Source organism: Lycorma delicatula, chromosome 10, assembly GCF_047948215.1.
Source record: "Lycorma delicatula isolate Av1 chromosome 10, ASM4794821v1, whole genome shotgun sequence".
NCBI classification, from domain to species: Eukaryota; Metazoa; Arthropoda; class Insecta; order Hemiptera; family Fulgoridae; genus Lycorma; species Lycorma delicatula.
The window spans coordinates 113,615,036-113,635,964 of NC_134464.1; the positions used below are offsets into that span (position 1 = coordinate 113,615,036).

The 20,929-nt window shown below is 27.7% G+C and overlaps 1 long non-coding RNA gene and 2 pseudogenes across 3 annotated transcripts; all 3 read left to right on the forward strand.

Moving 5' to 3' along the window:
- The first annotated feature begins 1,703 nt into the window (after positions 1 to 1,703).
- Positions 1,704 to 17,963, forward strand: LOC142331529 (uncharacterized). 3 transcript variants are annotated; one of them, XR_012758024.1, is made up of 3 exons: positions 1,704 to 2,216; positions 12,664 to 12,846; positions 17,907 to 17,963. It is a non-coding gene; the product is annotated as an uncharacterized LOC142331529 (long non-coding RNA). The 3 variants fall into 3 exon arrangements; XR_012758025.1 differs by lacking the exon at positions 17,907 to 17,963 and adding an exon at positions 16,456 to 16,594; XR_012758023.1 differs by lacking the exon at positions 17,907 to 17,963 and adding an exon at positions 16,445 to 16,503.
- On the forward strand, positions 7,895 to 9,428 carry LOC142331632 (cytochrome c oxidase subunit 1-like; annotated as a pseudogene).
- LOC142331423 (cytochrome c oxidase subunit 2-like) lies at positions 9,519 to 11,263 on the forward strand (annotated as a pseudogene).
- Positions 17,964 to 20,929: the final 2,966 nt, after the last annotated feature.

Genomic DNA, 20,929 nt, shown 5'->3' on the forward strand with positions numbered 1-20,929 from the left:
TTAAATTTTGTCGGATGTCGGATTTTTGTAATCTATTTTGTCACCTCCGTAATAGAACAACCGAATGATATACTGAGGGTTTTGGGTTCGATTCTTGGCTTGGACTTAAGCTCACATGTTTAATGCCTATCTGGGTATTGCCAGTTAAAAGAACACTACTCGTAGTCTGAAGATCTAAGGTTTTTTCTCAGCTTGGAGAGGGTTTGCAGCAGCGTAATATGCTTATAATTAAAAAAAAAAAAAAAAAAAAAAATTATTCATAACGTTAAGACACTGTAGTTGATTGTTAGTTGCCGCACAGAATTACTTGCGTAATGCTTCTGTCTCAGATCGCTTATATTCATATAAATATTAGATACGGAATCGATTTATTCTTCCTACAGTTCAGATTTACTGACGTAAATCATCTGTAAATAAGTTCATAATAAAAATGTTAATAAGGAACCGATTGGATACGCTGGAGAGGTCTCAATTTACGCAGGTTAGTTTCTCAATTTAGACGTAACTTACAAATCTACATGCTAACCAGATTAAAAAAAACTGAAGATACTGGGTTCCGCTCTTTCAATTAGCGGTTTTTTATATTTTATTCTTAATCTGCACATAAAAATAATTCTTAAGGCGACAACAAATTCAAAAATCAATAAATAAATAAAAACCATCAAACGGTTTAAATAAAAACCAGCAAACGTAAAGCGAAAAGTTGCGTGTCTTATTTTATATTTTTGACTTCATTTAATTTAATTGTTTTATAAGATAACTCAATTCTCTATCGCGTAAGGGATTTATTTATTAAAGCGCGTCAGACTGTTAACCTTGAACCTTTGTAGTCGGCTGGAGTGAGTAATATTACATAACTGTGTTCAACAACGGGCGCTGGCCAGACAGCGCGGGAAGGAACTTGTGATCTTAATACGCATTATTAAAACAAATATTCATAATCTATTTTATATGATACGTAGTTTGTTTATTTTGTATAAATAAGGAAAGGAAAAAGACGATTTTCGAGTTTAATATCGCACTCAATAGTCTCTAAAGGGAGGTTAATAAAATCTTGTGTGTGTGTGTGTGTGTGTGTGTGTGTGTGTGTGTATGTGTGTGTTTTAAACGATGGCAGATTGTCATATGTACGTAATCTTTTTACTACAGAATAAATTAAATATAGATAGGTTTTATTCGTTGAAAAATTTAACGTTTTGTTTTTGAAATAACAAACCTTGAAGAGGTTTCAGAACCGTCTAATTTAGCTCCCGATTCATCGAGGATATTTACTAATGATATGAAACTTTATATATTTTTAAATACGGTTATAAAGAGTTCCTAGACTGTAAAATCATTAAACGTTACTTAATTCCGATCACAGATGGCAGTTAACAGGTTGGAAAGTAACATAGTTAAATAAACCCGATTACTTTTTTATAGTCAAAATTTCTTTTTCTCAGAAAACCATTGAAATTCACCTAAGATAATGCGATTCTAATTGAAAATAAGAATTAAAGCAAACCAAATCGAATGTCTGTAAGAAATCAATCCGTTTGTTTTTTTTTTTTGTGAAAAAATTATTAATTACATTTAAAAAATACATTTTTAAATATATTATATTAAAAAAACATTAATTAGAAAATTAAAATTAATTATGCAGATTAATAAGAAAATAATAGTAAAAAAAACCTAACAGAATAAAATAAAAAGATGGGTCTGAACTACGGATAGAGCGGAGAAAAAAATTTACTAACTGCGGTAACTTGTACGTGTTGGTGTATGTAAAAGGGAGTGTACAGATAGAATTGATCAGGAAGCGTAATTGCTGTGACTGTATCCGACTATTTCGTCCTTCAACTTGGTTCGGCTACAATTAGTCAAAACAACTGCGTGTGTCAAAATATTTATTACGTTCATGAAAAATTATATTTGTTTATATTATTTATTAGCTGCTTCCATAATATACAGCGATGTAGTAAAAATAAAGAAAACTTAGATTGTAATATTATCTAATATTTTCTTTCTGATAACTTATTAATCTAATATAAGTAGTATTAACGAACGATTAACGTTGTCATGTACAATAAATGATATTTATTTCTTTCCGATCTAATGGTGTTTTTAAAACCGTATCAAATTTTGTTTACTTATACGTTATTTGTTTTCAGTATATATAGTAGTGTTTTACACGAATATAAACGACCATTTAGAGAAGAATTCTACATGTAAATTAGGTAAGTTCTTTCAATAAAATATTTTGTAATAAGCAAAATAGTACACAAATAATGTGATTAATTACAAAAGGTTAACTCATTAGCAGGAATTATGGGAATTTAATGAATTGTTTGGCAAAAATGATTATTTTTAGCTTAGCGAAATATATTTTTATTCTTGTTATTTTAATTTAAATTAAATATGAGATATTTAAAAAAGCCAAATTATTACCCAGAATCAAACCCGAGACCGGCAGATTTAGAAGCCGACGTACTAACAACTATATGACTGATCGATGTTACTTTATAAATAACAGTTAGTCATAAAAAGTATAAATCCAAACGTATATTAACAGTTGCGAAGTCTTATGGTTTAAAGAAAAAATTAACAAGATGTAGACATCTTGTCAATGTGCCTATTTATACAGATTATTACGCACTTACTAGTCTCACAACAGTCTTAGTTTTTAATATGATAGAATGTTATAAACTTATTTATAAAATAAAATTGCGTTTAAGAATAAAACAGTTACTCAAAACGTTTAATTAACTCGGATTATATTTAAGTTTATAATAATAAAAATAACAAACGGCCAGATAAATGAAATAATGTTGCCTTAGATGTAATAAACAACCCACATTTGTATAATTCTTTTATATTTATAAGAACAAAATATATAACGTTATACTTGATGAACACGCATCAAGTAAACCGTTTGTCGACGTCGAATAACTGCATTTCGTCCGAAAGTTCCCGAGTTTGAATCTCACATACGATCGGCATTTATAATTTAATATAAATTATATTATAATAGACTCGTGTAATTAGTTATTAAAATATGATTTACATTGCAGCGTGAAAGGCACGAGTTAGTAGCGAAGAAGTTCCTCAGAGGGCGCGAGAATTTTCTAACCGCGCGCGCGCGTGTGAGTGAGTGAGGGGGAGTGAATGAGTGAGAGAAATCGTGTGAGGGGGAGTGTTGCGCGCGCGGGTGTGTGTGTGTTGGTGTTGATAGAAAAGAGAAATCATTAATTTCTTACCGAAGAAGAGGTATTGTAGAAATAATTTATTTATAAGACCTAACTTCTCAAGAAGACTGAAAAATGTCCAACCTCCGGCATATTTATTCCTTATAATTCTCTTAAATATTATAAGAAAACAATTAAAGAAATAAATATACCAAATCAAACTTAATTCTAATTTTTATTATATTTTTTATGTACTATCCACTGATTCTATGAAATAAAATTATTTCATAAAGTAACAAAAATTATTTCTCACTTTGAAGGGAGAGTAATCCCATCTACATTTTTTTAAACGTTCATCACCGCATCGAATTTGTAATGTTAATGTTATTACAACTTTTAATTGAGAAAATATCTTATAATAAATTATGGAAAATATTAAAAAAATAATAATTTTATAAAATGTAATCTTTCTCTCTATGTATATATATATAAAATCATTCTGTATACAGAATGATTCAGGAGGAAAAGTACATAATTTGGAAACTGATTCTAGAGCTTAAGATAGGGAAAAAAGTTAATACAAACTCATGTCCGAAAAGGCTTTGTTATTAATTTACGTCTACCTAATTGCTAACGAGTGAGGAATGAAGCCGTTTTCCGTTACACACTTCATTTAGCTAAATAGAACACGTTTTTGCCTAACAATGTACTAACTTACTGAAATGGAAATGGTGTTCAGTAGTACAAATGATATTTTCATTTCTTTCACAACAGGTAAGGTTATATATGCACCATTACTATCAGAGAGAGACAGAAGTTCTTATTAGTGCCATCTATGCCACAGACGGTTAAAATTTATCACAATCATAAGAAAAAATGCAACTAATTAATGTCCTCTTTCTTCAGGAAACGATGTGTTATATACAGTCTCCAGTCTGTGTCGAATGTATAGTAATTAGGCCTGTTGAGTTATTCTACCAAAAGATTATTTCTTTCTTAAACAGCACTTTTACAAAATTAATAACAAATGATATATTTTAATCTTTTTTTTTTCATAAAATGAACAACAATTTTGTAGAAAAAATCGAACTAGAGAGTTCGATTAAAGATTATACATTTTAAGTATGTAAAATTACAATGAATTACTTGTAAAATGCATGTTATTTTTATGAGCAATTCCAGCATAGACTTTTCTTTACATTTTTTACTCATAAATTATTTTATGAATGAAAGAAAAAATCAAGGAAATGTGCAAAAGAGGTTTGACATTTGCTCCAGTAGTAACAGACGAATAAAAATGTACCGCTGCTTCTCTACGTTTTAAGTATTGTATTGGGTTACATGAAAATAGTCTAGTTTCATTAAGGTAGATTTGTTATTTTTTTTAGTAGTACCTTTTTAAATAAAAAGTGAAAATAAATTAAAATATCTAAAAAAAATAATTTTTGTAGTCAATCGTACAATTAAATTATAAAAATGTAGAGGCATGAATGTGACATTTTTTAATAAATTATTTTTCTAGGTTAGAAACTCAATATTATTTTATAAACTAAAAATATTGCTTGGAAATTGAAATCAGTAAAACTAAAAATGAATTTAATTTATCATCTCATCGATGGCAAAGGCGTACTTGTCGATATAAAATCGAAGATCCGAGGGTCGATTCTCGGCTTGGGTACCGGAAAGTGTGTAACGGATTGGTGTCCGACTGACGACTTAAGACCAAAGATTTTTAAATTATCTAAAATATTAATTTTATACTAAAATTAATATTAACATATTAACCGTACTTTCCTTACCTCCGTATATAGTACTTTTAGAGTGTGGAATAAATTTGACTTCCTAGTTAATTATTTATTGCCCGATTAACCTTTAACCCCTTTAACAAAAACGGTTATGCTGTGTTTTTGCGTAGATAAGACATTAGTCATAACAACGATTAGTATTAAATTAGTCTTTACAAATAAAATTTATATGTTTCTAAATAAAATGTTTTTATTATGTTTACAAATTGTATAATCTTATAATCTGTATAGCTTATGTAATCTGTGCGTTTTAGACATATTTTCGAATCCCTATTGAAATGGAAAGCATTAATGAAAATAATATTTTTAATGGCCGGTTTTTGGCTATTGATAATTACTACTCGAACCTAGACGAATTTTCGCAAGATTACTCTTGTTTATCGAAACTGAGTATACTTCATTTAAATATTAGGACTATTCGCGGTCATCGGGATGAATTCTTGATTCACCTAGGTAATAGTAACGTAGATTTGATAGTTCTCACGGAAATAAACATTACGATAATGAAATAAGTTTAATTAATTTTTATCAGATTAATGGCTATGACTCCTATCACTGTGTCCGGAATATTAGGTCTGGTGGTGGTATTTTAATTCTTTGTCGTAGCACACTCAGTGCTGAAAGAATAATGTTGCATTTGACTGTCTCAAGTTGTGAACTATTATGCATTCAGGTTTCAGTGAAATTGGGCGTTAAGACCGATGATTTTACGATAATATGCTTTTACAGACCGCCAGATTTAAATGTTCATGAATTTTTACATGATCTTGAAAATATTCTTCATAATTGTAATAATAATAATGCGGTCTTAATCGGAGATATGAACATTGATCTTACTAAGGAAAATACTGTAGTTAGTTACTATCAAACCTTATTACATACAACGGGATTCATGTGTTGCATATCTGATATAACGAGGGAGGAAATAAGAGATGGGGTAATTGTTAGATCTTGTATAGATCACATTTTTATTAGAGGCTTTCCTGATACGTTTTTTCTGGAGTAATTGAAACTAAAATTTCTGATCGCTATGTGACAATAGCAGATCTGTTGTACAAGAATTCATCCCGACGATCGATGGATGACAGTCTTGGTTCATTTTACTTAGATAATGCCTTATTTAGATATAAGTTAGATAGCATAAATTATGACACCTTAGGTAATAAGATGGATAATAATCCATCTGCATATGAGAAATTCGTTGATATAATTAATTCTGATAGGATTAAAAATACTGATAGGATTAAAATTCAAAGTAGAAAAAAACTATGGATGACGGATGACATTCTAAATAAAATAAAGTATAGAGACAAACTGTTCAAAAAATGGAAAAAAGCACCAGCTAACCTGGAAATTCGAAAAGATTACATATTATATAGAAATAAAATTAATATTGAAATACGAAAAGCGAAGGAGAAGTATTTTAATGATAAATTTAAAAATTTTCAAAAGAATGATTTAAGGGTAATTTTTGTTGAAAAATTAAACTCAAAAATCAAAAATTGCAAAAAAACCAAATAAGCAAATAATGTACCGTATAAAAAAAAATGATATTAAAAAAGAAAAAGGAAAAAAACAATGGATTTTTATACTCAAGCAAGATGCCTGATTAAAGGATTACTTTGATGAAGTAAATTAAGTGAAACCTCACTCATGCTAAATTGTAAAATCCAGAATTAAACTGAAACTGAAGAAATCAAAATTCTTAATGCATCACACATCCTTTTACAAAAAGATAAGCTAAATTAAGCTTATGGGTTCATACCCCATCGATGAATAAATTCTCTTTTTAATTAAAATAAATTTATCAAAAACAATATTTATCACAACAATAACCATAAGAATTATCATAACAATATCCTCCAACAGAATAATATTCTCATGAATATCTATAGAAATTAATTTAATTTCTTTTCTACCCCTTTTAAAAAAAAGAAATAAAATAAATGAACAATCTATAAAATATTTAATTATTCAAAGAATATCCTCATCAATTATAATAACCTCAATAATTACTAATGCTATCATTAACTGCCCCATTAATGAAAGAATTTTAATAATAATGAGAATTTTAATAAAAATAGGTATAATCCCATTTCACCTATGAGTACCAAGAATTATACAAATAATAAGATGAGAAATATGTATAATAATGATAACTATACAAAAAATCATTCCCACAATTATTGCAACCCAAATAACCAGAATTAAACTAATAATAATATCAATAATTATGGCACCAATCTCAGGAATAAAACAAACATCACTAAAAAAATTAATAGCATACTCATCAATCTCAAATTCACCAGTAATAATCTTTTCATTAATAATTTCAAAACGACAATTTATTCTTCTATTAATTATATACACCATAATCAACTTAACTATAATAAACACGTTCAAAAAAATAATATCAATTTTTTAAACCAAATCAATACTCAAACAAATTTAACAAAAACATCCCTAATAATTTCATCATTATCAATAAGAGGTATACCTCCAACTACAGGATTTTTAATAAAATGAATAATTATAAAATCAACAATTTGTATAGCACCAACAATTCCATTAATTATACTAATTTCATCAATTATATCAACATTCATATACTTAAACATAATAATCCCTACAATAACCAAATCAAATAAATAAAAAATAAAAAAAAAAGAATCAATTATCCCGATTATCTTAAATTTAATAGGAATTTCAATAATAATAATTTTTAAATTAAACTAAAAGAAGGATTTAAGTTAAAAAAACTATTAACCTTCAAAGTTAAAATTATTATTATAAATAAGCCTTAGCAAGTAATGCACCTCTATATTTGCAATATAGAATCATAATTGAATACAAGACAAATAATGAGAGGTTTAAAACCTTAAATAAATTTACAATCTATCACCTAAATCAGCCATCCCATTCTTCATGAATAAATGAATATTTTCAACAAATCATAAAGATATCGGAACTCTTTATTTTATTTTTGGGCTCTGAGCTAGACTACTTGGAACAATAAGAAGAATAATTATCCGATTAGAACTAATACAACCAGCATCAATAATTAAAAATGACCAAATCTATAATACCATCGTAACATCACATGCATTCATTATTATTTTCTTTATGGTTATACCAATTATAATTGGAGGATTTGGAAACTGACTAGTTCCTATAATAATTGTTGCACCAGACATGGCATTCCCACGAATAAATAACATAAGATTTTGATTACTACCACCATCAATCTCACTTTTAATTGCAAGATCAATCGTAGGGTCAGGATCAGGAACAGGATGAACTGTTTACCCCCCTCTCTCAGCCCAAATTGCACATTCAGGACCTTCAGTAGACCTAACTATTTTTTCTCTTCACATTGTAGGATTAAGATCAATCATAGGAGCAATTAATTTTATTTCAACAACAATAAATATACGACCAAAAGGAATAACTATAGAAAAAATACCCCTTTTCTGTTGATCAGTCCTAATTACAGCAGTTTTACTACTAGTATCATTACCAGTATTAGCTGGACCAATCACAATACTATTAACAGATCGAAACTTTAATACTTCATTTTTTGACCCCACAGGAGGGGGAGACCCAATTTTGTATCAACACTTATTCTGATTCTTTGGACATCCAGAAGTATATATTTTAATTTTACCAGGATTCAGATTAATCTCACATATTATTACAAACGAAAGAGGAAAAATAATAACATTTGGTCATCTAGGAATAATTTATGCAATATTAGCAATTGGTATTTTAGGATTTATTGTATGAGCACACCACATATTTACTGTAGGTATAGATATTGACACACGAGCATACTTTACCTCTGCAACTATAATTATTGCAGTACCAACAGGAATTAAAATCTTTAGATGAATGGCCACTAAACAAGGAATAACAAAAAAAAAAATCACCCCAAATAATTTGATCTATAGGATTCGTATTCCTATTCACTATTGGAGGATTAACAGGAGTAATTCTAGCCAACTCTTCAATTGATGTAATTTTACACGATACATACTATGTTGTAGCCTATTTTCATTACGTATTATCAATAGGAGCAGTATTCGCCATTATAGCAAGAATCATTCACTGATTTCCACTAATAACAGGTATAAGAATAAATAAAAAATGATTAAAAATTCAATTTTCAACCATATTTTTAGGAGTAAACCTAACATTCTTCCCACAACACTTTTTAGACCTAGCGGGAATACCACGACGATATTCAGATTACCCAGACAATTACATGACATGAAACACAATTTCATCAATGGGATCATTAATTTCAATAATCAGAATTATAATATTCATATTCATCATATGAGAAGCCATAGCATTTAAACGAATTACAATCTTTAAAAACAATAAATCATCCTCAATTGAATGATTTTCAATTACACCACCCCCTGAACACTCTTTTAATGAACTACCACTAGTATTCTAAGCCATTCTAAGAGTGGCAGAAAATTGCCATGAACTTAAAATTCATTAATAAATTAAAAAAATTTCCTTAGAAATATCATCATGAATAAAATTTAACATAATAAATAGAGCCAGACCAATTATAGAACAACTATTAAATTTCCATGATCACACTATAATAATTCTATTATCTATTACAGTAACAGTAACAATTATAATAGCAACAATAACAAAAAATAAATTATCAAATAATATATTAACAGAAAATCAAATAATAGAAACAATCTGAACAACAATACCAGCAATTATTTTAATTTTTATTGCTATTCCATCAATTAAAACCTTATACCTAATAGAAGAAGTAATTAAACCATCAATTACTATTAAAACAATTGGACATCAATGATACTGATCTTATGAATATTCAGACTCTAAAAAAATAGAATTTGAATCATATATAAAACCACAAAATGACTTATCATCATTTCGACTAATTGAAGTAGATAACCGAATAATTATCCCATTCTCAACACAAATTCGAATAATTGTATCATCATCTGACGTAATCCACTCTTGAACAATTCCATCAATATGAGTAAAAATAGACGCAATCCCAGGACGACTTAACCAAATCAGCCTAATAACTAAAAACCCAGGAGTATTTTTTGGACAATGCTCAGAAATCTGTGGAATAAATCACAGATTTATACCAATCACTATAGAAAGAATTAATATAAAATCATTCATTAAATGAATAAAAACATAAAATTAATAAACATTAAGTTACTGAAAGAAAGTAATGGTCTCTTAAACCAAAATATAGTAAACATCGAATACTCTTAATGAAAGAAGCTAGTTTAAAAAAAAACATTTAACTGTCAAATAAAAAATACATTTTATGTGCATCTTGATTCCACAAATATCTCCTATTATATGAAACATCATATTAATAATAACAACAGCCACAATCATAATAAACATAACAAAATTATTCTTTATAACTAACCTAAATACAAATAAAAAAAATAAAAAAAAAAAAAAATAAAATTTAATATTAACTGAAAATGATAACTAGACTATTCTCAACATTTGATCCAATAACTAAACTTTTACAAAGAAATTGAATAATTATAATAATAACAACAATAATTCTACCAAAATGATACTGAACCAAAAAATCTCGAATAAATATAATAATAAAAATAATAGAAAAAAAACTAATAAATGAATTTAAATTAATAACTCACCAAAAAGAAATTTTAATCATAGTAATATCAATCTTTATATTTGGTTAATATAACTAACACTTATTATTATTAAGAAACTGTAGTATTAAAATTGAACTCTATAACAGAGTCTAAAAAATATATTTTATAAGAACAATATATATTCCTGGGAATTAGGAAACCTAATTCCCAGGCAGATGTAACACCATTCATCATGTGGATAGAATTCCATTAATGAAAACAACAGTATTTCTGTTGCCCACAAACCAAAATTTCTGGGTGTTTTATTATATAACAAGTTCTCATGAGATGATCAATATGATTTCATTGTAACAAAATCAAGCTGTACTGTTTTGCTCTGAAGCACCATAATAAAATGCTAAGCTTGTCATCATTATTTATTACGCCTACATAATCATGTTAACCTATATTTACAAAATTAAACGTATTAACAACATACCCTTGTGTTTATATTTATGAATGTGCAATCTTTGCAAAACAGAATAGTTGCTTCTTCTTAAAAAATTACACTATCCACAGTTCCATTGTCTTTTAAACAATGACAATGGAACAGTTTTTGTAAAATCAACACAATACTTTGGCTTGTAAGACAGGGCTTTATTATGCTACCATACCCATTTTTAATAAATTGCCAAACCATTTGAAAAAATAGAATTTTCTTCTTCTTTTACTTAATAAAACTTATATTTTTTATTTACACCTTTCACACACATTTACTTTTGCCTCTTCCCCCACCAGTATGTATATGTATATTTTACATATATATATAAAATTCTATTTTGCTATATATATAAAAAAAGAAAATTCTATTTTATTAAGTAATAATAAGGATCGCATAAAACATGCAATTAAAAACAATATCTTTAGTATTCAAGTTGATTGCTTTTTGCATTCACATACTACTGTAGTCAAGATTTTACATTGAGCATACTTTGTTTTCATTCATTTCTTGGTGTGCTTCTTTAATAACTGAATCATATCGTCAGCAGTTCATTGTTTTCTTGAAAATACTTTATCTCTAATAACCCTCCCAAAAAAAGAAATCCATCATTAAGGTAGGAGATCTTTGTGACTGACAAGTGACCCTTGTTGACCTCTCCATCTGTAGGAAATTGTCGGTATATATATAAATATATATAAAATTCTATTTTGCTACATACAAATTTAATTTAATATTTACTTTGTATTGGGTAATGGATTTTTTCTTGATTCTGCATTGATATTTTACTGCAGATAGTTTTTTTATATTTATGTTATTTACACTACAGAATTAAAAATGAATATAAAATAAAAAACCCCAAAACTTATGTAAAATAGTTGTATCCCACTGTTCAGAATATTCTAGGAACAGTAACAAATAATAAGGTTAAATTTAGCAGCATATCATAAAAAAAAACTTTGATACCAAATGTTTTGAATAGGCAACCCAAAAATAATAGATTGAAATAGAGAAATGAATTACAAAAATGTACAGTCAACATTCCCATATACAAATTCAGAAGACAAATTAATTAACAAAAAATATACAAAGAAAAATATTCATTTTTAATAAAATGTTTTTGAGTAAATTTTTAACTGTGCAGCATTTTTTTACTTGAAGAAATTTTTGTGTTTCTAAGCAAATTGTTCAGTTTTGTCATTTTAAAAGCGATAAATTAATAGTTAATGAAGTATATTAATGGTGATTTATAATACTAAATGTGAGACATTACATGAAATGCATTTTTAATATTTAAATTTTAAATAGTATAATACACAATCGTTTTAATTATTTTTCAGACAATTTACATTTTATCCATTATCTTTGCATCAATCTATAACTCATTAGAAGAATAAAGGGAGATGGTGACCTAGAGAACAGCTCCAACCATACCTCAAACACTTACTATATCTAGTCTTAAGATTATATACAAAACAGTAATCACCTTGTACTTGCCATGTTACACTATGCAGGTTGGTTACAGATACTGTTTGGCTTGCCAGATATACACCATAATTTCATTTTCATAGGTTAGGAAGAACATGAATAGATCCAGTAAGACCATCAATGGGATTTCCAATTGGTTGAAAATGAATTAGATGATTTATTGTTGTGATGTAAAATTTCAAAATTTATGAAATCCACAGGCAGGGTGCTTTGATATCACAAAGTAGTACGATTTTTTGAAGAACAAATTAATCGCAATTGGTTAGGTAAGATTGCTTTATTTTCTGAAATCTATATTTTTCTTACAAAGCAAGATTTTTAGTTAGCATTTTCTGATATTAAGTGGTATTTACAATATTGATTTAACCCTGGGAATTTGTTTTTACTGCCTGAGCAAAGCTTTCAATTTGGTAGAGCATACAATTTTATTAATTAAAAAACTTGAACACTGTGGTTTCTCGCTCTTCTGGGATCAATCTATTTTGGAAAATCGGAAACTGTTAGGCAAAATTAGATTTAAGAATGATAACATTTTGATGGCTGCCTCAAAGTTAAAATGAGGAAAAGCATCCTCTTTTATAAAGTAATTTATCTTAAAATTTAAATAAAGAAAGGGTTACGGTAATAACATAAATCTAAAAAATTTTTATCCCAGGAACTTATTGTTTATTTAAGTTGCCGAGCTGTCAAGTAAAACTCATCCTGTAACATAACCCCGATGCTGTATAACCTCTTAACCTTAAAGTGAGAAGTAGGAAATTGCAGAAATCAAAAATCTAATACAGAATAACCTAATTAATAATCAATATTGCCATATATATATTTATTTTCCTTCTAAAATTTCTACGGAGAAAACAATCGGTCTTGAAAAGATAAAATTAACTATTTAATGAAATAAAGTCCAGTTTACATTAAACGTGCCTTAACGGAACTACAGTATATGACACTTACTTCTTCATTACCTAAAACTCTCTTTGCAGATTGCTTAAAAACATTTACAAGACGGCTACCTAAAGACAACATTTTTCCATGAAATTCACAATCTTACAAATACAGTATCTGTTAACTAATTATGGGAAATTCGTGAACGAGTCGTTCCTTCGATTAGATTCTCTATTCTGAACGAAATAATCGAGATACGATTCTCAACAATCAACTGAATAGACGATGGGAAACCAAATCCTTCTCAGTTTCGATTCGATTCATAGCAACCTTTCTTATGCTTATTTTGAGGTGAGGATCCTCTTACCATACCAAATTCTAGCTCGCTTTGTTTACTTTATATCCTTTCACATGACTTATAACTTATTGCATCACCACTACTAATGTTTATTAAACATTCGGCAAATTTATCACTGCTTGATAAGATATTTTCATTAATTGTGCTATTTAACTGAATTAATCTTAAAAAAATTAAATTATATCTGTAAGCCCCAAAACACATTTTATATGTTTAATCACTAACTACAAACGAAACGACAGCCAATTAATTTATATATCATTATTATCATTATTATTATTATTATTATTATATATATATATAGATAATTTCAACTCGTGAAAAGTATTTTATATCTAGAAAATTTATCTTAATCTAATTTCACTATATGTATACATGACATAAATTATTGAACTGACATCAATATCAAATTATATATGACAAAATCAATAATTTAAAATAATATAGTTTGTACCATACCTTATTTTTGAGCGAGCCATTCATTCCGTCTATTTTTTTCTTTCTTGTACGAAGTAAAGAAAGTTTTGTGATAGCGAAAAATTTCGGTTTTCAGATTTCAACGGAAATATCCATTTTGTCCATCTCTGAATCCATTTTTACTAATTTCGGCATGACGTCTGTACGTACGTACGTATGTATCTCGCTTAACTCAAAAATGATGAGAAATTTTGGATTTACGACTTACAACATTTGGATTTAGAAACATCTAGTTGTGCAAGTCCCTTTTTGATTGCAATTGACTGAACCAAGTGTCCAAAAAGAGTGCAAAATCTGAAAAAAAATTGGATTTTGGACTTTTTCTGCATTAATAAGAGCTCATTTAGAGCTTTTCAACGATATATCATAAGTGGTATTTATTTTCATTGGTTCCAGACTTAGAGCCAAACAAAATTTCAATTAATGAAATATTTGAATCAAGGGGAAGGCACATCGGTTCAAATCAGACTACATCTCCTTTTTTTTTTTAATTTAACTATATTGATTTATTAATAATTAATTATAAACCTCTGTTTGTAAAAAAAAATTACAATAAATAACAATTCAATAACAATAAAAAAAAATAAGAAAAAATATAAGAAGTTATTAATGAAATAAAATTTAGTGTACTTTTCATTAAAAAAAATATGTATATGTAATTTAGTGGGGTACAAGGTCAGGCATACAGTCTTGTGGTTTCCACTAGATTTTACTAATGCACGCAAAGTTACTATTACTACACAACACACACACAAACATTTTGTTTTTAAAAATCTTTGGTTCTATTATAAAAAAAAAATAATGAAAACTAATAGTAAAAATTAAAATAATCAATTAATACTTTTCAAATAAACTTTACAGTATTTTACATTTTTTTCATGTAGAAATATAATTTTTTGAAATTCTTTGAAGTAAGACTACTTCGCCTTTTAGTTATTAACTGTCTCACATTTGAAAAAAATCCTTCACAGGGAACAGAGGTTGCAGGAATGCAAAGTCTTGTATAATTTTGAATAATCTTGGATAAATTAACTTTTTTCTTTTCACCAACTGAAAGGATTTTGTGTTCTTGAGTTGAGCAGTCTATTTATATATTTACCTAGCTCTAAAATTCCTACTACTGTTAGTTTTGAATTAGTTAAAATTGGCGTTACTTTTTTATCAAAATCTTCCATGCAGTTGAAACTCAAGGTTCAATAATTTCTTGTTAGCTTTCAAACCTATCGCCTTGTTTGATCTGAATGCTTCGAACTTTCTGTGAATTGTATAATAAAACAAAAAAAAAATATTTTAAACAGTTATCAATTATCTTCAGTGACTGATCAAATTTTTACTAATACGCGCAAAGTTACTAACGCAGACAAACACAAACATTTTGTTTTTTAAAATCTAAGGATTTTGTGTTCTTGAAATGAGCAGTTCATTTATATATTTACCAAGCTCTAAAATTCTTACAACAGTAGTTGGTTTTGAATTAGTTAAAATTGGCGTTACTTTTTTATTAAAATCTTCCCATGCAGTTGAAATTGCAGGGTTCAATAATTTCTTGTTAGCTTTCAAACCTATCGCCTTGTACGATTTGAATACTTCAAACTTTCTGTGTATTATATAATAAAACATATAAAAAATATAATTATTTTAAACAGTTATCAATTATCTTCAGTGACTGGTGTACTGTTGTTAAGTGTGTGTGATTTGAGTTGTCTTTTCATTTATTACATCATTTTATATTTATGTTCCATAATTTTCAAGAGTGTTAAGATGTGTTTTTTGTATACATCTAAAATATCAAGGTTGTTATCAATGTTAACAGATTTGTGACATCAATAATATACTAATAGTTTACATTATGAAGATTTTTTGGGCAACATTTGTAATATGCATCAATCTTATCTAATTAAAAGAAAACTGCCAGCAGTAACATCAGTTGATGGAAGAGGAAAAACAGCACCACCTGGTAGTTACAAAGACTACTGAAAATGTTTTGATGGTTCAGTATATCATTACAAAAGTTTTAATTCCAAATTGACGTTATTACTGATCGTCTTACACAAGAACCTAACAAAAATTTAATAATAAGTTATAAATTTAATAAGTAAAATATTGCAGTACTCATATAAATTAATATGCAATTTTCATTATTTTAGTATTTTTACAGTTAAATATGCAATAACAGAATTATTTCAATCATGACTGAGGATGCGGGATCCTTGAAAGTACTTTCATGGAAAAATTAAAGTAAGCTATGTCTTATCTTAATATTCTGTACTTTAATAGAATTTAAATATAATTTAACTTACAAAGGACTAATATGAATCTTAAAAAATATTAATTTCAATAAAATAATATATATATTATTTTATATATATATATGCATACACACTCGCACGCATGCAGGCAGGCTATCATCCTCTGAAGTAATATCTTACGGTGGTTCCAGAAGCTAAACAGTAAAACGAGAGATGGTTGGACTGAGGAAGGGTTACATAACAACCGTGTCTAGCAACCAGATGCTGGCCAGACAGCACGCAAGGAACTTTTATCGTCATCATGCACTACTAAAACAAATATTCATAATCTATCTTAAATAATATATTAAATTGAATTGACAACATATTATAACATATCCATATTATAATAACATATCCAGTTATTTTTTTCTCTTTAATTATGAAATGAATTTTTAGGGTGTAAAAATATTGAGCTTGACTGGAATTCGAAGCCAGAACCCTTTTGCAACATACTTTTATTTTCAAACGGTTTTTTTAAACACAAATTGTTTAATTTATTCGTATTTTAACTAAAATAATGATTAAGTATTTCCATTAAAATAAGTACCGTCTAATTTGAAAATAATATTTGCAGAAGGGTCGATTATCCGGAAAAACCGGAGTATCGTGGTACTTACTATATTATACCATATTCCTCTATAGCAATTTTAAGCTTTCTATCTACTCGCGCACGCATACACACAGTATGATTTATAAACATTTTTCTTTAAAAAAGTTTAAGATTTGTGTAAAGTAACTTTCAGATATTTCCTTCAAAATAGGTGTAGCAATTTTGGAATGAACCATCGCTTGTCCAAGTGTTACTTCATCATAAATAACGCTTTGAAATTATGTATGTTTATGATATATAACTATACATACACCAATTGTAAGCAATGGTAGATTGTAATTAGTAAAAAATTCATTTAATTTCAATTAATTAAAATTAAAAAATTCATTTTTAAATGCGTTCAGAGAATGGAAAAAGCGTAATTGCTGTGAGTACATCTATCTCGTCCTCCACTTGGTTCGCGCCGCGAATTCGTCAAAACAACTGATGTATCAAAATGTGTTACGTTGATGAAAAATTACATTTGTTTATAATAATATTAGTTGCTTTCATTATATAAAGTGATCTTGTGAAAATAAACAAAACTTACATAGTATATTATCTAATTCTGTATTTTCTTTCTGATAACTAATATTAGTGTTATTATTGAATATCGTTGTCATGTAGGGTAAATAGTATTTATTTGTCTATGATCTCTTGTGGCGTTTTTAAAACCGCATCAAATTTTGTTTACTTGATTATTTGTGTTTAACCTATTCTGTCTGTTAGGAGTATTTTATACGAATTTAAACAACCGTCTAGAAAAGAATTCTACATGTAAACTAGGTAAGTTCTTTCAGTAATTTTTACATTAAGAAAAACTATTTTACATTAAGAAAAATAGTACACAATTAAATAATGTGTAATAATTAAATAATGTGTAACATAATTCCTGAAGGAAATGAAAGTGGAAATTCAGTGTTCACAGGGAAGCTTGAAATATTTTTTTTGTTGCGGCTGTTTTTCTTATTATGTGTTTCACTGCTGATAGATGGACTGGATTTTTATTTATTCAGTCTCTTCATTGATCCTGAATCCATCATTCCTCCCCAGGAGTGTCTAGTGGTAGTGGTAGTATGTATTAGGAAAACTGAAACTGTTAATAATGTTGATGTCTTTTAACAGAGTGCTTTAGAGTAACAGTATTTAAAATAACACAGAATTTAAAATAATATGCAAAAGAGGAGATGTTAAGGGAATGAAAAAGATTTATTGTATTCCAGAAGATGAAGGAAAAGTAATAATAAGAATTGTAAGAATAAAAAAAGTATATAAGAAATAAAACAAATTGGGCTTTACAATTACAATTACCAAACATAAACTAAAAATTAGCAAGATAATGAACATAAACAAAATTACTGTGAATAAGTTTTCACACATAAATAATAAAATATGAGGGAAATTTATAGTAATTAATGGACATTGAAAGATATCACTTATATTTTTTATATTCATCACCTTCCTCACATTTCCCCAACAGTTGAAGTCTGTTACATATCAAAATCCCATTTTGATTTATAAAAATATTTTTGACAAAGTGAAAAATGTAATGGAAAATCATTTCTCTCTTTTCCTAGTATGCCTGATGTTGGATGCTCATTCTCAGAGATGTTTGTACATTACTAATTTATATGAATAATTTGGGATTCATGTAAGGTCACTTATAATCAATGTGATTATTTATTCATCTTCCAAGCAACAGCAGTTTTATACTCACTTACAGACAGTGATAACTGAATTTTATAGTGAATAAAAAATACCAAGCCTTTCTAGAATTTAAATTTTCTGCCAGCCATTCTGGCAAACTAACAGGTATTAAGTTATGGCAGCTAATGGACACCCTCAGTGAAGAAGAATTTATTTAACTACAGATGTATGAGCAGAAATTTAGTGGAAAAAATTTCTGTTGATATTTATAAACCAACATTAAAAACCTTATATGATGAATTATTATAGAGTTTACATTATTCTCTACATATTATTACAAATTAGATAATGAGATGGTTATTAAAAATGTGTCAAGTCTAAACATACAGACCGAGCAGGATATGGTTTCTTTAATAATTATTTAACCTGGTTGCAAAAAGCAAAGGTTATTTGGATAATCAAAATTCACAAAAAAATCTATCAAATAATATTTCTATTTTACTCCACAGTTAAATTAATTTCATACCTCTTGAAACAGTAAGATAATTCTTACATCAACTAAGTTAATTAAATTAGCGAATTAAAAATTAGTTATCATTATACAGAATGTACACACTATACTTTATTATTTATTTTTGGATAAAGAACTTAAAATCTTTAGTTGTGTAACCACCAACAGGGTTAGAAGTTTCATAAGGACCATCATATTACAATTTTACTGTGTAACCATTTAATTCTTGTCACATTGAGTTCATTAATGGGGATTTTCCTGTTGTGCAGGACCCTCTGAAGTCATCTGTATATCCGTATCTACAGATCAAACCGTGACACTTCCAAATCCTTCTTTTAACCAAGCCATTTACAAATGAAAAAATAATTAGTAATAGTTATTTATACCTTAAAAAGTCTGCATCTTGTAAGAATCTGTAGCAGTTGTTGCTGTTTACTGCCACAATAAACAGCTTAATAATTTTACATGTTGACTGCCAACTCTGTAGGATTTATGAAGCCTCCTGTGTGTTCTTAAATTCTGAGTCTGTTGTGTATATAGTTTCACTATTGTTTAAAACATTCTTTCATTCAATTGTCATCCGTTTAGCATGTTTATTTTATTTTAAATACACACAATATGAAATTTACTTCATTACCAAAAGTTGGACTAAGGGATTTTTATTTTTGTAGTATAATAATTTGTTCAGTTAGGATTTTTGAGATAACTCAGCCGATAATTTTTTTCTTTCATTTAACTATTTTTAGTGTAAGGTGATACACAACAGGCATTGATTTACAAATAACTTATACAGTACACTGCTATTGAAAAAAAATCATAAAATCTGTTTTATTAACAGGACACACAAATACAGACATTTGACTACCTCTATTATAACCACTGCATTGTGCAAACTGTGATTATTAGTTTGCAGTATCATTATAACAACATATATATTTTACGAGTATAAGCAACTTTACCCATCATGCCTCATAAAGGTATTTAGGTTCTTTATAGACTGTTGATGTATGTCTTTTTGTCATACCATTATGAATCTTGAAGTACAAAACTCTCATTTTCCATTTGCTGAGCAAACATTCTTTATTCAACAACAAACTTGTTCATTAATATTTTTAAGCGAATGGACAAGTGACTTGCAAAAATTAAAATCATACAGTATTTGAATCTTTGAGCATGAGCCTGCAGTCACAAATTAAGTTTTTATATGGAAAAATTATTATTGAAATATCTTTAATCAAATGCATGTTAGTATTATTAGTTTTAGTACTTAGAAAACATTTTACAGTTTGGTTAATTTCTATATTTTTCCATTCCAAATCTAACTGCACACATTCATTGAAATGTTTTCCTACTTGCATAAATTTAACTTTCTGTACAGGGTTAAAACAAAATGTAACCCATTAATCTATACAAAATTTTTCATATTTAAAATTACAGAATGATTTTTCATAAAAACTACAGATTTATGATTTCTGTATATGCCATGGAAATGGCACACAGCAAGGTATAGTTATACTCTGCTCCACCTATGCTTAGGATATTCACTATTGATTTTTCATACTTGTAAGCATTAATTTAACATGTCTTGCATATT